Genomic DNA, 20057 nt, shown 5'->3' with positions numbered 1-20057 from the left:
GCTATGTCTCAACACGGCACCGAAAAATAAGGTTGAGGCGGCAGAGAGTAAATTATCGCAGTGCCAGATTGCATTACTGCATTTGGACAATTTGTGCACCTGGAATGAATGAATGAATGAATGAATGAATGAATGAATGAATGAATGAATGAATGAATGAATGAATGAACTTTATTTGAGACCAGGGCCCGTTTGCCCGTACGCATACGTTCCCGATTAAGTTCCCGCTAACGAATAAGACTCCAATAAGTTGAAGTCGGCAGCGACAAATAAGCCGGTTGCCAGGAAACCCGACGGAAACGCTACCTTAACCGAGCGTTTGTATCAGTTTCGGGCGAACGACTTATCACCTAGACATCGCTAAAATCGTAGCTGAGAACTTATTCCCACACTTATCGCGTTCAAGCAAACGGGCCCAGGTGCCGATGTTAGGGCACCCGCCCGGTGGGAGGCTTTCTTAGTCCGGGATGCCTTGGACTATGCTGGCCATCCGTGCCCTCTCCACCAATCGTCGCTGGTGTGGAAGGTCGGAGCTGGTCAGCAGCTCCACCCACTGGTAGGGTTGGGGTTAGGGGTGAGGGAAGGGGATTGCTAGCACTCCCATACAATGTGGTACAGGGTGCCTGGTTGGGGGCAGGATTTGCATGTTGCAGGGTATAGGGTTGGATACATGGCATGTAGCAGGGTGTTATGTGGGTAGGAGTTAGTCTGTAGTCGCCGGAAGGTAGTAGCTTCATCACGAGAGAGTTTCGGGTGGGGGAACTGGTACTTGCGACGCTCGTTCCTGTAGTGGGCGCGTATTTCGGCTTATGTTTTCAGCGGGGTGAATGAATGGATGAATAAAAAAAGCAGGTGCTGCTGTTAGGGCACCCGCCCAGTGGAGGAGGGGATCCTCAGTCCGGGATCCCCTCAGTCCGGGTTGTGAATGGCTGCGCGGCTCCTGTTCACCAGGTCAAGCTGGATCGTAGGGTCCTTGTCGGCCAACCACGCCATCCACTGTTGAATGGAGGGATTGGAGATGGGTTGTAAACCTGGCGTTTCCTGGCACTCCCATACCCGATGCTATAGGGTACCGAGCGCGGGGCAATAATTGCAGGTGGCTTGATATTCGGTTTGATACACGGAATGGAGGAGGGTGCGGTGCGAATAGGTGTTGGTTTAAAGTCTCCTGATGGTGTGGTCCATGGCTTCATCTTTTGTGAGTTGCGCGTGTGGATGTGGGGAACATTCGCCGTTGGTGTCGGTAGTTGGCCAATATATCCGTGCAGCTCAGGAGAGGTTAATGATTAGATGCCAGGGGTGATGATCCTCCCGCGAGAGAAACGGCCCGGTGTACAAGGCGCGGGCAGCGGCGTGAGCCGCCTAGTTTCCCTCGAGGTATTCGTGGCCTTAAACGCAGACTGTGTAGACCTCGGAAGTATTCAGGCTTATTTGGAGAATGTGGAGGGCCATTTTGGAAACGCATCCTCACTGATAATTTCTGCAAGCGGTCTGGGAGTCCGTGATTACGGTGACTGTGTCGTGGGCAGTCGTTATTGCATGGGCTATTGCGGCTTCTTCGACAGTATCGATTGATGTGGTCTTGACCGTGGTGGACGTTATTTCCTGTCCGTTTGTTCACTAAACAGGCTACATGGACAAGATGGTGCGGATAAGGAGATACGTCCACATAGAACGTATCGCGGTCATTGTTATATTTTGTGGACATGGCTCGTGCTCGGGCAATTCTTCAGTCCTTGTTGTAAGTCGGGTGCATGTTTCGTGGTATTGGAGCCCCACGCATGCACTGGCGTGTCTTCAAAAGTATACTTGTTTTTTATCTTTAACCAGTGGTATACTATAACCTATATCGTCGAAGAGTCACGCGCCCCATAGGTGTTATCCTCAAGCGCTCTATTTGGGAAACGTGGTGCGTTTCCTGTAGTTCTTCCCAACTGTTACGCACGCTTAATTGTAGTAATTTTGATGTCGACGTCTTGAAGAAGAACACAAGGGCGGTTTGTAGGCCTGGCGGCAGTTTTTGTTCATTGTCTACTGTCTTTTTTGATCTTTGTTTGTTCCGAATAAGGCCCGGTAACAAGGCTGGAAGCACTTGCAAAATAAATAAATAAATAAATAAATAAATAAATAAATAAATAAATAAATAAATAAATAAATAAATAAATAAATAAATAAATAAATAAATAAATAAATAAATAAATCTCATTCGTTTTAGGTGCCAGGTACGGGGTTCCGTATGCGATTCTGCTAATCAGTATGGCTTGTATAATTCTAAGGGTGTCCTATTCTTTAATGCCGTAGCGACGGTGTGCGATGTGCCGAATAATGTGCATAAACTGGTTAACAGACTTTTTGAAAGGGGCGATTTTCCTGATTCCTGAGCCATTTTTGGGGACAACAAGCCCCAAAATTCGCGAACGTGGCACACTTGGAACGGGTTGGCCATTTATGAGTAGGACCTGGTCTGGAACGATGGTCTTACTTTGTCTCGTCGTACCACTACAAAATGTTAAAAGCGCTTATTTTTCCGGCGCGCATTTGAGGCCTCGTATTGGAGGTAGTTCTGACCTTTGTTTATAGCTTCTTGAAGTACATCTTGTTGTTCACCCATACAATTTGTAGGTGTCCATAAGCTGGTATCATCCGCGTAGACTCCATGCCGAATGTGCGGTATTTTTTGTAATAAAGGGGGAAGATCCTTCATGGCAACATTAAACCAAAGGGGTGAGATTACTGAGCCCTGGAGGGTGCCACGTGAGATCGTCTTGAATGGTGCAGAGCGCAGGTGGCTAATTCCTATGTTCCTATGGTTGACGTACGATTGGTAAGGGAAAATGACACATAATCGTACATTCCCGGCCCACAATCAACGGACGCGAAACCATGAAGAAAAGCTTGGTGACTGACATAATAAAAAGCACTGTTTATATGCATACAGCAAGGATGCAGCGCTTATGTCTTTTGGGAAGCCGGTCAACCATTTCCTTTTTAATTTGGATGAGTATGTCCTGAATCGATAGGTGTGGGTGGAAGCCATACGTGGTATTTGGAGAATATTCAAGGTCTTTAAGGTATGGTGAAAGCCGATTTTGGACCATATGTTCAAATTCATATAATGTTCATATAATTTTCCTACACAGGAAATTAGTGAAATGGGCACTAGGTTCGCTGGGGCTAAAGACTTCCCAGGTTCCGGAATTAGTGTCATACCAGCATGCTTCTACTGAGAGCGTATTTGTCTCCTGATCCAGTTAATACTCGTGTAATCTAATAAGCCTTCTAGTACTTCAATGTCGAGGTTTCTGAGGAGTTTTTTTGCAATTTTGTCATTTCCCAATGTAGGGTTCCGGGTGAGGTTGCGGGCTGCAGCTTCAATTTAGGCGACGGGGAAGAGTGCATACAATTCGGGGTTGGCAGCGCATTATAGGATGGGAAAGGCTGCACGATTTGGCCACCATTTTCTTTCCATGGTTTTTGGAGACCATCGAGAAGTTACACCTCTGTTTGCGGATAACTATAAATAAGTCGCCTTAATTGGTTGGCTGTGACTGATTTTGACTCCTTATTTCCCATCACAGATCGAAGGAAGTGCTTCGTGCGGCGGGTACCAAGGGTGCCCTGCAATTGCATAAAGAATTGCGCCCTATTTTGTTGACGTAGAGTTCTAGCATAATCAGCGGCTTCCTGCGTTCGTTTAGCTATCCAAAGATGTAATTTTCGGTTTGTTTTACGTCTTAATGCGTATTAATACGTAGCATTCTTTGCCGACTACCCCCCTCCCCCCCACCCCAAGCAGGGACCGTGTAATGCTCTGCATTTCCACAAAAATGTTGATTTAGCGGAATTTCGATCTTTAATCGTTATAACTATGTAAATGGAGATGATGGTCGGACAGATTAAAAAAAAAACAGAAAAAATAAAATTTTATCATGAATGATCTCACAAAATGAAAAATGTACATCTTGTACATCTCCCCCCAAAACCGAAGAATAAACACAAAAAAAATAGCTTGCAAAAGAACGAAATACGAACTATAAAATAGCGAAAAAGGCGGAAAACCCTGTAACGCTCTGCATTTCCACAAAAATACAGATTTGGCGCAAGTTCCACCTTTAATCGTTACAATAGCGCAAATCGTTACAATCGCGCAAATAGTCGTACAGAACGTCAAAAAACCAAAAAATAAGAGAAATAGAAAAAATAAAATTTTAACGAAAATGATCTGACAAGTAAGAAATTTGCACCGTATACATCTCACTCCAAAACCGAAGAAGAAAAAAAAATTCCGCTAAATAACACTGGATATACGAATAAAAAATTGCGTGAACGGACCAACTCTGCAGTATGCCTTGCATCTTCGAAAAAAAAAAACAATTTCCGAAGTAAAGTCACTTCATCGCTATAATTTGACATCATTGGCGAAAAGAAACAAAAGTAAACTTAAAAAGAATAAAATAATACATCTTTAGTTACCCATAGCCATATCTGGCTTTAAAGGACTCACTCTAGACAAGTGGCATAAGAATGCTACGTATTAGTAGTCAATTCTCTGAATTTCTGCCGATTTTTTCCCATCTTTTAGTTAAACCTCTTCGGGCCTTCCACAGGTGTAGAAAATGCGCATTTCTTTAGTTTGTTGTTGAAAAATTTCTTACATTCTTTGTGTACAATCTGCGATTGATTCAATGGGACTCACTGGTGCCAATTCACCGAATTTGTGCCAATCAGTTATTCGGGCACTGCCAATGTTTTGTGAACGAGTTTGATGATGCGGAATTTGTTACTGAATGACACAATGGTCACTGCCCAGCGTTTTTGAGAGACATTCCAGTATAATGTATCTCGCTATAGCGCCTGGAATAATTTTTTTTTTGAAAAACTAAGACTGCTACTGGTACGACGTCGACGTGTATACGCCCCCATATGTTTGATCCGTTAGATAGAGGAGCCCGACGGTGGGTGCGAGTCAAATGGCCCGAAAAAAAAAAAAAGCGCAAAGACGCCGTCTCTGACTGAATCAACAGATGCGATCTTATTCGATGCTCTCCGCACAGCGACAGCGATCATGGCGGGTTTGACAAATGCTATCAGGGTTCTTGCCCTCAGGCTCTGGACTCGCTGCCCGTACAGGCGGCAAACTTGCCGTAAAACAAGTTGCGCCTGCAGCAGCGCATCGAGGAAGCCTCGATGAAGAACATCGCCGGACAAGCAAACATATTTGCTGCAATACACTTACAAACGAACCGCGCTACGCTTTTAGCCCGACACGGATTTCTCCGGATGTTCAAAATTGCCGCCTTTGCATCCATGTGGTTGGTGAATGCTTACGCAGGCCGCAGCGCAGCTTCCCAGTAGGACGCCGCGGGGCGCGCGAGGATGTAACAGATGATCGGAGTTCGCCATAGAAAGGAGAGAGGGAGAGAGAGAGGAACGTAGCGCTGAGTCGGCGAACACGGCCGCAACGGCCTTGCCTACGGCAACTGCGTTGCAGCACGCGTTTGCGGCGAGCGTCAGTAGCGTCGTCGTCGCGGAGTAGCGCTCGGAACGCGTGTGGGCGCGAACGACCTCGCTGAGGTCCGCGGGAGGAACGAGATAAACTTGTGAGGCGCCTATCGCTCTCATGAGCGGGGCCGGTGGTGCTTGGACGGGAGTGCGCGATCGGCGTTGCGGTGAAGCCGGACTGACGTCGCCCGCCGCCGCCGCCGAAGGGGTCCACGTGCTCGTCGTCGCTGTCGCCGAGCGGGCGTCGCCCGCGCCTCGGCGCCTGGAGGGCAGCATCTGGACCGCATCTTGACTCGGCATCGAGTTGTGTGGGATACGAGTAACGAGTGAGTGTTGGTTCACGAGTTTCGCCGACTGCACGTGCGACATCGCGCAAGCTGCGTATGTGGGATGGCGGGTTTATAAGACCTTTTGTGTGTGTGTATACGACACGCCTCGTTGCTGCCAGCTGGCTGACTACGTAAGCGCGTCAGCTGTGCGCGCCGGCGAGCGGCAGGAAGTTAACCTTCGTGGAGAGGGCTTCACTGCCGAGCTCGTATTTCATTTTTTTTTTGTCGTCACTTATTTCCTTACGCCCCTTCCCCTTCCCCGAAAAAAAGAAAAGAAAAGAAAACCGGCAGTATATCAAAGACGATGCGTTGTATAACAGCGTTTATTTACCTACGGGTAATTGAAAAGGTTATTGTGATATTCCGCACGCGTGCAAATACAAACAAAAGGCAGACCCGCCGGGCTAGTTGAATTTGATTCATGTTTGCAACTTCGTCCAATAAAACTAAGACTACAAAAGGAAGCACACACAAACACATCTTGTGAGTGCTTGCTGGTCTAGTTCTTGTTTTATTGTGTGCTGTTCTAAATATGTACAAAATGCACTTCAGAATGTCAGGCGACCTGGGGTTCTTTGAAATGGCGCGGCTGTTTCCGAACTGTCACATCTTGACTGGCTTCGTTCCATTCAAACCGACGCCCCTGTTTTGTGTACTGTCTTTTTTCCGCTATCCGCTACCAGCTTGCTGCTAGAAGTGACCCGTTAACGTGCTTGCACAGCTGTTCGGTTACCTTGGCTCTTCGCCGCCGCTGATTAGCCTTGTGTAAAATGGCTTTAGCACCTTTCATTTCCGTAGCGGAGGGCGACGGGGAATCACTTACGCAATCCTCAATAGACAATTCTGAAAATCTAAGTGCCACTACGTAATTTCCCTAATGGAGCAGCACTGGTCCACGACTTGAATACTGCGGGTATTTATGCTTTCAGGAATGTCTACCTCGTACTTGATTGATTGGTAGTAGGGTTTAACGCGCCGACGCAACGCAGGTGATGAGGCGCGTCGTAGTGAAGGGCTCCGGATTAATTTTGACCACCTGGGGACCTTCAACGCGCGCCGAAATCTCGTACACACGGGCGTTTTTTGCTTTTCGCCCATCAGAAAAGCGGCCGCTGCCGCCGGGAATCGAACTCACGTCCTCGTGCTCAGCAGCACAACGCCACCTCAAACTTGCTGTGTTATTATTTTCGCTAATAAAAATACAATAACTACTCTTCAAGGTTACGTTGCTGCTAATACATGCCTTCGAGGATACCGCCTTAGCAAAATGACGGTGCCAACAATTTCCTGGCATCATTACCGTCGGAAAGAACGCGTTTATTTAGCGGCTTGTTATGGGCTGTCGAATGCAACCTGTTGGTTAGTTACTCGGTGGGGTTACGTTCCGTTCATGCTTATTGCGACGACATGGCACACGGAATGTGCAGCGTATACGTGATTCTTGAAATCAGACGACAATTCTTGTATTATTAATCGACTCGCGTTTCCTTAAACTTTCTCTAACATCTCTTTTTAACGCCCTTTACATGTAGCACGTTGAAATAATTGTGAGTTCACATCGCCAGCAAAATGTATCAGGCCTTTTTTCTCCGTGTTGCCCGTTTAATATAAGACATAACATATGCATGAGCACCATAATCATCATTCCTTAAAAAAAAAAGGAGGAGCCATATCTCTTTGTAAAGGTCGACAACAAACGAAGCGCATCGCACAGGGTTAGACAAGGGCATACATATCTGTATTTATCATATGATATATCCGTGACTACAATAAAGTAGAATGAACGCTTCGTTTACTACCCCAGACATACTCCCGGTTACAGGACCATTGTTGAGCAGTTAAGTCACTTAAATTGGCGTGTCACTTCAAACAAAGCTATAGACCTTACAACCCAAACTGAGTTCGCCGCTTCATTTCTGGCTTTGAAATCTCCACCCTCAAGTCGCCAATGGTCAGCGCAGAATAAGTGTCATCACGGCCAACCCACGCAATGCCCGTGGTCATGAAACTCTCGATATTTTCCTTGGCTATGCCTGTAGATATATACACACTGTGGCCATCACAAGGCCGTCTTTCGTTACACGACACAGACACGCCCACATCCGGCGCCATTATCCTCCTGCGAGTCAGGGGTTCATGGTATTTTATAAGAATTAAGTCTATACATGGCCTACGTACGATGATTGATTGATGTGAATCAGCATAGCTTTTGTATTGCAGTCCAAACTCTTCCAATTTATACTGAATGGACCACTTCCGGTGTGGTTTGGAGACTTCGATTACACCTTCAGAGAGGTAGTTTGCGAAAGTTAAGTGCACAAATGACTTGTGTTTGGCGGTTGGCTGATGGGAATCATTATAGTACTGCAGTCCGAACTCTTCCAACATAGACTGGATGAAAGACTTCTTGTCTGGCTTGCAAACATCCACATTAACCAACGACTGGCACCGAGGTGTGTCACACCTTGATTCTTTGGTCACATCTATCCCGTCGATCACACTGTTTTATCTGCTCCATTCGGCGCTCTTCGTAGGCACGCTGCTCTTCAAAAGTCCCTACTATACGTGCGTGGCCTTCTCATAGCGTCAGCCTCGGGAATGCGTTCTTTTTTTTTCTCACACACAAAACTTCGGAAGCTTGCTCTAAGCCGCGCAAGGCTTGAACCATAGCGAAGATGCAGGATTTCTTTAAGCACTGAAGGACACATCACCACGCATTTGTACAAGTCTTCAATTGTTTATTTACACGTTCCGTCGTCGCCTTGCACTGTACCAGCAGTAGTCATCGTCATATTCATCGATATCGTCGTGCTCCTCATGCCAGACATTACACGGAGTGGGCAAGGCTGCTGCAAGCTCATCCTTGCCATTGTAGACTTCCACCAGTTCCTGCTCGTCAAATCGAGGGAGCGGACCTGCAAGTAGCGCGGCTTCTAGCTTCCACGGGCGTGCGTACTCTCCGCGGCCGCCCCATGTCGAGAACTGGCGAAGCTGCAGGACTTCTTTCTACGTGAGCTGTGGAGGACACATGACCACTGCGCGGGAGCCGGGTACGCTGGACGGTTGCCACGAGGCACGCGCTCACGAGCGCTCGGCATTTTCTTGGTATTTTTAACGCGTTAAGCGTTACGCACCACACATTACGGCCAGCTACAAAAGCCCCGCTGTTAAAAGTCTTCTGATCTAGAATTGTACAACTTACTGTAAAAAAAGGATAACGCGGAAGTACCCTCGCGCTGTGATGGATAACAGGTCGACTAGCGACTCAAAATGTGAGATGGGCAAGCAAGCTCTGAGATATATATCCGCACAACCGATGAGCTCGAAGGCCTCGTTGCGATCTGGCGCTCGGAAAGTCTTGCCCCGTCTAAAATGATTCCGTACTCCTGGGAGGTACACTGAGGCAACATGCTAGCTCGCTCGCTCGTGATGGGCTGGTTAGCTGCTCGTGGCGACTGTTTGTAGAACGCGAGCATGTTGGGTCATTGGATGACGCAGCAATATTTACGCCACGACTCGCCACAAGAAAACACACACCCAAACGTTCTCACATTCATGGTGGCGTTTAGATTTTTGTTTTGTTGGGATTTGTTTGCCGGTGCTGCGCCTAAACAGTGGCTACTGAAAAGATGACGATAAAATTGGCCGCGTATCTGCATGCTTCGCTGCAAATATCGTTGAAAGACGATAGCGTTTTTATGGTTACCATTCCTGCCATGTAACACTTTCTTCTCTCCCTCTCTCCTACGCCTCACGTTCTTTCCCTCCTCTCTTGTTCCTGCCATGATGAACGAATAAAGTTGTGCTCGAATCAATTTTCCCGCATTCGCAATGCTGGCGCGCCGCCTGTTGGGGCCTGTCGTTTCTTTTATTCTTATTGCAGCTCGAGCTCTCTTGCTTTTGTGTTTGCTTTTAACCCGTATAACTTTTTTAATGCATTGTTTTCTTATTTACAATGGTAAAAACCAATCCAATCCAACATGTTTTTAAACGCAGCGCTTCCCTTGCCGAGTGCCCCACAGCACCAACCGCGAAACGCCCTGCGCCTGCCCTCAAAGCCATAATTTCCAAAGTTAACACTTGTCATGGTTATAACAGCGTAAACGAATTCAAGAGACACTAACACCTAACTAACAAAACTAAAACTGTCGTTCATACGCACCGCCCTCACACGACACCATGTAAGGTCCTGCATCTGCACAAAAATGGCAAAAATAGATAAAAAAGTAAAATAAAAAGGAGCAATAATAACAATAAAGGAACGAAATCAAAAAGATCTGTTTTATATATCGCCTTCCCACGACGAACACAAAATTAAAAAAAAAAACAAAAAAAAAAACAAACAAACCGAAACACAAATAAAAAGCACTGCACCACTTCGTCAAACGACGACGATGGTTGAACGGGGAGCTTGCTCGTGACGGATTATTTGGTTGTCGTCTGAGTTTTCCAAACCGCTTCGACCATGTCGAAATGGAGCAATGTGATAGGCGCTGAATTCACAACGTGGGCAACCCAGGTTCAATTCCGGCCACGGGAAATGTTTTTTTTTTCTTTCACTTCGGCGTTTTCGCGTTCCAGACGCCGTCGCTGGGAACACTAAAACTTCGTTTTAAAGTGTACAGAGATTCCTGGCATTGTTTACTATTGTGCCGACATCCCTACACCTCCTCTACATTTCAAGCTTTTTCTTCCTTCGACAGATAATGTACATTTACAGTATTATAACGATCACATGTGTCAACATCACCAATTACGCATTTTTGTGCAGATAATACAGGACGTTACAGAGTTCGCGCTCTTTCTTGACTTTTTGAATTCTTTCTTTAGCGTCTGATATCCGGAGGCCCACCAGTCCAGCTTTCAATCGATATGCGGGCGCGTACACCATTCCGCAGCGGCGGCGAAAACTTTGTGTCATTGCGAGAGGGGTAAATCGTACGTGCATGTCTTTTCCCACTATAGTGCCACCATTTTCTTCAATGGAGCTTCAACAGGTGGCGGAGTGGATGGTATTTTTCCTCCCCTCTGGTTCGTTCACACGCTGCGATTTCCTGCGCGTGTCCAGGAAGCCGAAATAGCCGAGCCCGTGAGAAACCAACACGTGTTGCAACCGCAGGCCTTCTTTCGCGGGGTCAATGACCTCTAGCTGTTAGCGCGCGCGCAAGGGGAAGCGGGCGGTCGACGGATGCTTGACTCCCTCGCACCCATTGCACGCTGTTTTAGTTTCAAGTTGCTATTGCTGTCTGGTGGGCCTTCGTACGTTGTTTTCACGCGGATGTCCTGCCAAATGGGCTAGCTGAGCCGCACAAGGATGACTCAAGTAGGCCGGCCTTGTCTTTTCGCACCGTTCGCTTGCTAATTTTCGCGGACGTACGCCACCCGACAATGGTATGGTCATATGTACACCACAGGTTACAAGCCGTGTACAGAACCGCTTCTCTATTGGTTGCTATTAGCGTCGTGTACGGAATCATTACGCAGGCACCAAAGCAGGCCTGTGTCAGAGAATGCGGGCACACAGCATTGAAAGGAATGCTCAGAGGAATTCTCGTTTTTATTTTCATCGTGTATATAGCGAGCGCATTAACTACTTAATCTGAAAACCGTTGCCTGTGATGTTCGTACATTTATTGCCCAAGAAAGGACTAAATGTCTGTTCCGGCTGAAAAAGTTTTTGTAAAAATGAAATTTCAAGACCAAAAAAAAAAAACCCATCGAGGAATATTTTTGTGCAATGCTTAAAAAAAACCTTTGGCAGCTTCGCACTAGTGGAGCGAAGAATGCGCAAACATTGATTGATTGATTGTAGGGTTTAACGCGCTGACGCAACGCAGGCGATGAGGCGCGCCGTAGTGGAGGGCTCCGGATTAATTTTGACCACCTGAGGATGTTTAACGAGCACCGAAATCTCGCACACGCGTTCTTGCTTTTCACATCCATCAGGAAAGCGGCCTCCGCGGCCGGGAATTGAACCCGCGACCTCGTGCTCAGCAGCCACTGAGCCAACGTGGCAGGTCCAGCTTATTATTGCTTCGACGAGGTTTATACGTGGCTATGCTTCGACTCTGTCAAGTTTTCTGCGTGGCGTCGTCGTTAGCACCCCCCTTCCCCAAAGAGCAATGAATACTCGGTCATTAAAGTACGCACAATGTACGCGTGCCCACCGGCTTTGCGGTGAAGCTCCAAGAGTAGTGGAGGGCGCAGCGGGACGAGCGTTTGATTTACTCCTTCGTTCGCCCCCATTTGGCTTGTGTGGGCTGGCGTGTGGGACGCTAATTAAGAAGTTAATTAACGTTATCGCTTCTCAGCCTCGTGGCCTCTTTCATTTTGGCCTTAATTATTGTCTTTACACCGTCAAAACTGCATTACTCGTCGCAACAAGCGGTAGGGCAAGCCACCCCGCGACGCGTTTTCAAAGCAGTGCTTGTACCAGTTGTACCGCGCTTCCGGCAGGTGGCGACACGAGTCCCGCCTGAGCGCGGCGAAGGAAAACTACGATGATGCGGTGCCGCGCACGCGATGACGTCATCGCTTTCCGAGGTTTTTCTGCGCATGTTCACCGGCCCAACCACCAGACTAAACAGCATCGCTGTTAAAACGGCTATTGTGCGCACGCCAGTATTTTCTCTTTTCCGCTCCAAGAGCTTCCGCTGTCAATTAATTATGAAAAGCATTTCAGCCGCTCTGCTGCACATCGAGCCCATTCAAAGTCGGCTTCACTGTTGCGGGCATGCCCTGCTTGGAAAACATCTTGGGCTACCCGAAAATTTTGGTCTGTCTGTATGCCTGTCTGCCTGTCACTCGATTCAGCCATCCGGCCTAAAGTCAAATGTATACATGAACGGAGGTTTTTTAAGGCAACACATTTCCGAACCGCTAAATCTCTAAACATACCTTATACTTGACAACATTGTTGAGCAAAAGAAAACATTAGGCATGTTTGAAGCAAAACATCAATGCACAACTGGAACACGCAGTCTGCTTTTATTTGAAAATAAATGGGGGTTTGCTATTTGCGCTAGCAAAAAATAAATACGCGTTGAAAACAATGTTTTGACCCCGAAATACAAAGCGACCCCACGACGAGTTTGAACCTCGTGACGGCGTTTCGAGTTCAACAGTAACGAAAGGTTCCATTAGGTGGCAGGCGAGCGGTGGAACACGCGAAAATTGAATAGACATTAGCAAACGTCCTCCGTGTTTGTCGTGGGAGGAGCGAAACAGAGGGGAAGGGTCTGTGAGGTGGGCGAAGGAGAGAAGAGGGACATTTACGTGGCAGAGGCGGCAGAAGGCTATCGTCTTTCGACGACGCTATCGACTTTCGACGACGCTATCGTCTTTCGACGACGGAAGATACGCGGCCGATTTTCGGGTACCAAACGAGAAGTTGAGTACCATGCAAAGGTAAAAAAGGCCTAGGGCTTTAAATAACCAAATAAGACCCCATGTTCCTCTGAAAAATGCGACATGCCAAGCCCCTTCAAGGTCAGCTTCACAATTGTACACTTACACTTTGCTAGAAATACATCTTTAGTGATTATATGCGCGGTCTTTTATAAAGATATAAAATCCCCAGGGCATTAGAATCCCCATAAAACTGCGTGTATTCTTAGGGGAGTGGAGTGCTCAGAATAAGGTGGAGTGCATACGGCCGACATTCTCAGATAATGAGTGGGAGCCTACCATTGTTCCTGAAGAAGAAAGTGTGTGACAGCTGAATTTTACCGGTACTCACTTACGTGGCAGGAACTTGGAGGCTCACTAAGAGGGTTCAACTTAAACTGAGGACGACTCAGCGAGCAGTGGAACGGAAGATGATAGGTGTAACATTAAAGGAGCACTGACACCAATTTTCGGCGTTAATATTATTGCACAGTTCGCTTCCTTCACTCAACAGAATACCCTGGCTGAAATATGAGCGGCCTGCGACGCGAAGAACATAGTTCAATTGGATCGCATTTATCGCGCCGACGGAGCAGCGCGCGGAGCGGCACTCAGCAAATGGACATCAGCGTGACATCACTCCAGGAGAGGAAAAAGAAGTGACACGACAGCACTCGCCAAAAACTCGTGACGTCACTTCACGCGTGCGGCCCCACGAGCGGCGAGCGGGCGCAACACCCTCTCAAGCGGGCGCCGGTGACGTCCGCACAAAGCGGTGAGGTGAAACCGGGAGGCTGTCATATGCGCCGTTCGGGCTGAAAGCGCGGGAATTTGAAACAAACGATTTTCAGGCCGTTCAATGTAATTAACTATCGCGCGCTGAAGTATTTGAAGGGCTGTTTCAGGTTCGCCAGACCATTAAGCATCGATAAAAGCAATAAAAGTGTAACATATAATTATCGTGTCAGTGCTCCTTTAAGGGACAAAAGAGAGCGGAGTGGACCAGGGAACAAACGCGTGTTAGGACACATTAGCAGAAATTAACAAGAAGAAATGAGCGTGGACCGGGTATTTAATGCGAAGGAAAGATAACCGTCGGTCCTTAAGGGTAACAGAGTGGATCCCTAGAGAAGGCAAGCGTGGCAGTGGGCGACAGAAAGTTAGATGGGCAGATGAGATCAAGAAGTTTGCGGGGATACATTGGTCACAGTTGGCACAGGACCGAGGTAATAATAATGGGAGAGGCCTTTGCCCTGCAGTGGGCGTAGATAGGCTGTTGTTGTTGATGATGATTCCTATAAAGCGATACACCGAGCCCCTTAAAATCAGCTTCATTTCTTTCTGCAAATGCATTGCTGGGAAGACCATTTTCTTGGATCAATATCAGGAGTCTGATATAAAAAAACCCTTGGCGCGTTTTATTATTGGTATTTTCGTATGCAGCAAGTGTGACCCACCAAGCATTACAGAGGAACAGACAGATTTCCCTGGCTAAGGCTAAGTCATTCAAAACATGAAGAGGAGAACGTTTATTTTTGTAACGGAATAGCGTCCGCTCAAATTGTAGGAGTTGAATACAAATGGCAGCATGGAGCAGCGTTGCCTGGAGCGTGTCAGTAAACTTGAATACCGTATTTATTCGAAACTAAGGCTAGGTTTTTCTTTCCAAAATCCATTGTATCAGTCATATATATATATATATATATATATATATATATATATATATATATATATTTATATATATATATATACATGAGGGGCGGGATGCACGTGTGAAAACAATAGTAAAACTAACGTTTCGACCGTACCCCGGTCGAAACGTTAGTTTTACCATCATTTTCACACGTGTGTCCTGCACCTCGTGTATTTTTGAAACCAAATCCTGGAACTCATTCATCGCGCGAACACACACACACACACACACACACACACGCGCACACACACACACACACACACACACACACACACACACACACACACACACACACACATATATATATATATACATATATATATATATATATACACACAAGTTCCGGGATTTGCTTTCGAAAATACATGAGAAGGTAGACGCACGTATGAAAACGATGATTGCACTAACGTTTCGACAGGGGTCCGGTCTTCGTTTTTACTCTGACGAAGATCGGACCCCGGTCGAAACGTTAGTTCAATCATCGTTTTCATACGTGTGTCTACCTTCTCATATATATATATAGAAATAAGAATTGGCAGTCAAGAAGACCTCGGAAAGCAAAGGGGAGTATGTAGTAGCTCAAGATAAAGAATTTGGAAGATAAGAAAGTGGAGAAAAAAAAAATGCCCGCCAGGTGGGATCCGAACCGTGGGATCCGAAACTGTGGGTTCGGATCCCACCTGGCGGGCATTTTTTCTCCACTTTCTTATTTTCCAAATTCTTTATCTTGAGCTACTACATCCTCCCCTTTGCTTTCTGAGGTCTTCTTGACTGCCAATTCTTATTTCTGTCTTATTTTCAACGAGCCCCTCATTTCATATTCTGATATATATATATATATATATATATATATATATATATATATATATATATGACGAAAGCAAGTCTCTTTGCTGAAACGTTGGCAGAGCACGAGGTCGCGGGTTCGATTCCCGGCCGCGGCGGCTGCTTTTCTGATGGAGGCGAAAAGCAAAAACGCCCGTGTGTACGAGATTTCGGCGCACGATAAAGATCCCCAGGTGGTCAAAATTAATCCGGAGCCCTCCACTACGGCGCGCCTCATCGCCTGCGTTGCGTCGGCGCGTTAAACCCCACAATCAATCAATCAATCATCATCAAACGTTGGCAACAATCGTGCTTTTACCTTGTTCAAAGTTTTCTTTCTTGTATATATATATATAGAATACCGTAATTTTTTTTACCCTTGTGGCTTGTGGAGTGGACAACCCCGCTGAACCCGCCACTACGGCAGACGCCGCTTTCTCTGTGGGAGTTCGCGCGCTCCTCAGGCGTCGACCGCCGAATGTAACCTTTAAACTCTCCCCCCCCCCCCTCCCCACCTTCCTTTCTTCCCCATGCTGACCGACGCGTCCACATTCTGTAGTAAAGTTTTGTTATGTTATGTTACTCTTCAAACTGCATCCTCGCCTTGTATTCATGACGCCTTATAAATACGGTATCGTTGTGAACGCTATAGTCAGGATGTGGCTGCTTTTTATTTGCTTTAGTTATCATGCTGGGCCGTATATATATGACGGGTGTTCTCGCTCAAGATTTTATCTTGTTTTGTGGTTTCAACGATGGGCAAATAGGGCAGGGCTCAGTTTCATGCCTGGTTAATGTTTTCCATCACGCCGGGATATATAATGCTGACCGAATGATTCACCAGATACCGCGAAAATTTGGAGTGCTTAGCGTTGTGAAATTTTCGTTTGCTTAGCTCTGCCGCTTATTGCTGAGCAAACTGCCAAGAAAACTGAACGGGCCCTCAGAGCAAAGCGGTTACGAGGAATCACAACGCATAGGCAAACTGAAAGCCGCGTAGGTGTCGCATACACAGAGTTCCGTAAGATAAACTCTCAAAACCCAGAACTATAGTTGCATCAAAGCAGAAAAAAAGGGCACAAGCAAGTGATCTTTAGCGGAATAATATCTGCAAGTGCGGTCGCAAGGACGAAAACTGCGCAAGCGCATGGGCATTTAGCTAACTCAGCCGGCACTTGTCATTTTTATGGCTAGTTAGCACTTTACCCGACTTATCCCGCAGTATTTAATTAAAAAAAACACAAGAGAAAAACACGTGTATCTGCTATTCAATAACCTGCTAAAGGAGGTAAACTATCAACACGCATTAACCCGACAAAAATACGCGCGGGAAATCGGCAAGGTTGGGCCGAGGATATTGAGGGAAGGGCGAAAACACGTTCAACATTTAAAAATTGATTTGGAGCGACATTTCTAAAACTGTTTAAAGTTCTTGTTTCTGTCGACAGTTGTGTGGACAGCCTTTCGGCGTGAAACCCAGTTTTGTAACTTGGTCGCCCTGAAATTTGGCGAGGGCTGTTTTGACACACGTTTTTTTTTCCGCGGTATTAATCAGGTGACCTCCTTTGAGGTGAGGTCTTTAAAAGTCCTAAACATCGTTTTTTTAACATTTGCGTGAGCCATTCAGTTATATTCAGAGCAAAGATCACAGCGCCTTTCTTAAATTAAAGAGAAAGGCGGTTAAAACGGGAAGCTGCTTCGTAGGCTTTACAACGCGAGGGGACCCAGGTTCGATTCCGACCACGGGATGTGTTTTTTTTTCTTGAGGTGCTTGATGTGCCTTCACTTATCATCGTCATCGTTTTCTGAAACCCATTTTGTAAAGTTGGCTTTCCCGCAGTGCGTTTTGGTGACGGGATGGTCGCCATCAGTGAGGCATAGAACGATTCGCTTAAGAAAATAAATTCCATAGGTTATATTGCGCGTACCTTGAAAATTGAGAATTTTTTATGCACGTTTAAGCCTTTTTCATACTTCATAAGTTTCTGCCCTATTGAGCATGTATGGTTTGGAAGGAAAGAACTTTATGGTTATGGTTAGTGACGGAGGTGGTCTGTCTGTCTGTCTGTCTGTGGGCTTGTAGGTTGGTCACATCGACCTCCCGGCTCCATAGGTATAGATTGTTATCGCTGGAGAGCTTGCTGCATTCATCTGAACAGTGAAGAAAAACGATACCGGCGCTTTGTGAACGTCCGCTCTATTACGGTTCGCAAAATATATAAATAAACAAAACGACAAATCAACCAATTTGGCAATAGATAGTCAAGCCTCGAACTCAGACTCAATTTGGGGGATTTACGTGCTGAAATTGCACCTGGGGTCGGGGCATGCCTTAGTGAATGGCCTCGGGTAAGTTAGACCACCTGGGGATCCCGACAAACGGGCGCTTAATTTCATTTTTTTCCCTCACCAGAAAAACGGCTGCCGCGGCAGGGATCAAACCCGCGTCCTTGGGCTCAGTAGTACGACGCCTTAGTCCCTGAGCAACCGTGGTGGGTGATGGCCAAACTTGGCAGCCACCGGAAGTCGCAGGAAATTAAGAACTATATCAGAATAAAGATATTTAAAATAAAGTAACAAAATCTAAAGGTCTGTATAACCCAGTGGCCTCACGGGAACAACTAAAATATTCAAATAATATAGAAATAAAAATCAACATGAGCTCAAAAATGATCGATCACCCTCGCGCGATCGACTAAGAAAAAAACAAAGTGCAAAGGAGAATATGCTGTCTAAGTTGAAGTGTTCCTTCAGTCCCCCCCCCCCCCCCCCCCCCCCCCTTCCCCTAAGAAACACATGGTTGGGAGAAGCGGTGTAAAAATTCGGGCGCATTAGTGAACAACTTTCGCAATTCTGCAGCATTCCTTACTTGTAGTTCTCCATATCAGTGGTGCATGCGAAGGGACGCGCCGAGTTGTCATGGTGGCAAATATCTTGTTTGGCGAGGCAGATGGCAATGGACTATCTCAGCTGTGTATACAGCGTAAGGGAATAACCATAAACTGGTTGATTCTTTTTACTGCTGATGCGAGTTTTGTGGGCATTGAAACAATTGAACTTTGACGGCCGTGTTGTGTTTTAGGTTCTCTTTGCAATAAATATTTAAACAAATAAAAGCTAGTGCACTTCTAGTTCGGTGGCCAAGTGAACTTAATCATAAACATTTTTAAATATATTGCCCTGCAATGCCCCGGTGTAGACAGTGTGGGCCTTGCGCAATCTTCAAACCCGCTCAGTGAGCGTACTTTGAGCGTAATGCTCCAAACGAGAAAAACAGGCGCCCGGACATGTTACGGGCTAAGAACACTTCTAACTCAACCCTCCTAGCTCGACCTACGAAACTGGATCACAGAAAAGGAAGCTTCCAGTCTAGTCTGTTAGCAGGTGGGGAAAGTCATCAGTGGGTGAAGCGATGACCCCATGTACGCCTTTTGTCAAAATTTTCTAGGCCAAACCTAAGCCTACTGGACCACAAACAATTCAAAGAATAAGCTTTCCCCCTTAAACGTGACAAAATTATTTCGTGAAAGTAAGAAAGAAAGGTGTTTTCTCTAGCTTTCCGACATAATATGTTTGAGTCTCGCTCGGGACGTCAGCTTGTACGCTGAATTTTCTGCGTCCTGCGCACTTTTGGCTTGGTCTAGAAAATTTTGACAAAGATGTACGTACTAGTCAGGCTGACGGTCTGCTTGAGCGGAGCATACGATAACGTCGTCTGGTGCCTTGGGCCTAAATTGAGGACTGATCAGATAGACGATACGGTACGCGTGCTCCCTGCAGGACGCCAGCGTTCTCCCGACGAGTTCGACTCGAGCGAGTGGCAGAGCCTACTTTATCGGCGTCCGTCTTGTCTGTCGAGCACTTGGAAACGAGTCGATAACAAGCTGCGCACGACACGTCCCTAATGCTGCACCGAACACCACCAAGACAAGTCAGGCTCTTTCATTTCTTAACTAACAAGCATGTTCATTTCGCAGCAAACGACTACTGACCCCTCTCCGTTCCTGGGCTGTTTACGGTATGTGATACTGACCGCTGGGAAATGATGGTTTATTTGGATGCGGACCTCTTCACATCCCGCAGACTTCCTTGGCTAAACAGCGTTGGCTATGTCCCTTCCAGTGTCCCGGTAGCAGCTTCGCTGAATTGCCACACGCGAGGACGTTGTGCAGCGAGTACGAACAATAGCAGGCGCTGGCGAACGCGGGCTGTCGGCAGTCAATCGGTGCTGCTTCGAAGTGTGTGAGCCGTTCCTGTGCAGAGGATACAGACTTCCGTCCCCCACCGTGTTCTCCAAAAGGTACATTTTCCTTTCAAGGCAT

At 46.6% G+C, this 20057-nt stretch overlaps 1 protein-coding gene across 3 annotated transcripts in view; it reads left to right on the top strand.

Moving 5' to 3' along the window:
* Positions 1-5475: 5475 nt before the first annotated feature.
* The window catches only part of LOC144174518 (proton-coupled zinc antiporter SLC30A1-like), a 62277-nt gene continuing 47695 nt past the window's right edge, over positions 5476-20057 (top strand). For 2 of the 3 annotated variants that reach the window (XM_077703259.1, XM_077703260.1), the window contains exon 1: positions 5476-5828. The gene's annotated coding sequence lies outside the window, so the exon portion shown is untranslated. Of the gene's footprint in view, positions 5829-19901; positions 20036-20057 lie in introns of those variants that run through there. The other variant, XM_077703261.1, reaches the window with a different exon arrangement.

Source organism: Haemaphysalis longicornis, unplaced genomic scaffold, assembly GCF_048455015.1.
Source record: "Haemaphysalis longicornis isolate Haplotype H1 unplaced genomic scaffold, Haemaphysalis longicornis Haplotype H1 scaffold_3, whole genome shotgun sequence".
In the NCBI taxonomy this organism is placed as follows: domain Eukaryota; kingdom Metazoa; phylum Arthropoda; class Arachnida; order Ixodida; family Ixodidae; genus Haemaphysalis; species Haemaphysalis longicornis.
The sequence above is the reverse complement of the archived record's forward strand: the minus strand, read 5'-3'. Positions and strand labels throughout refer to the sequence as shown.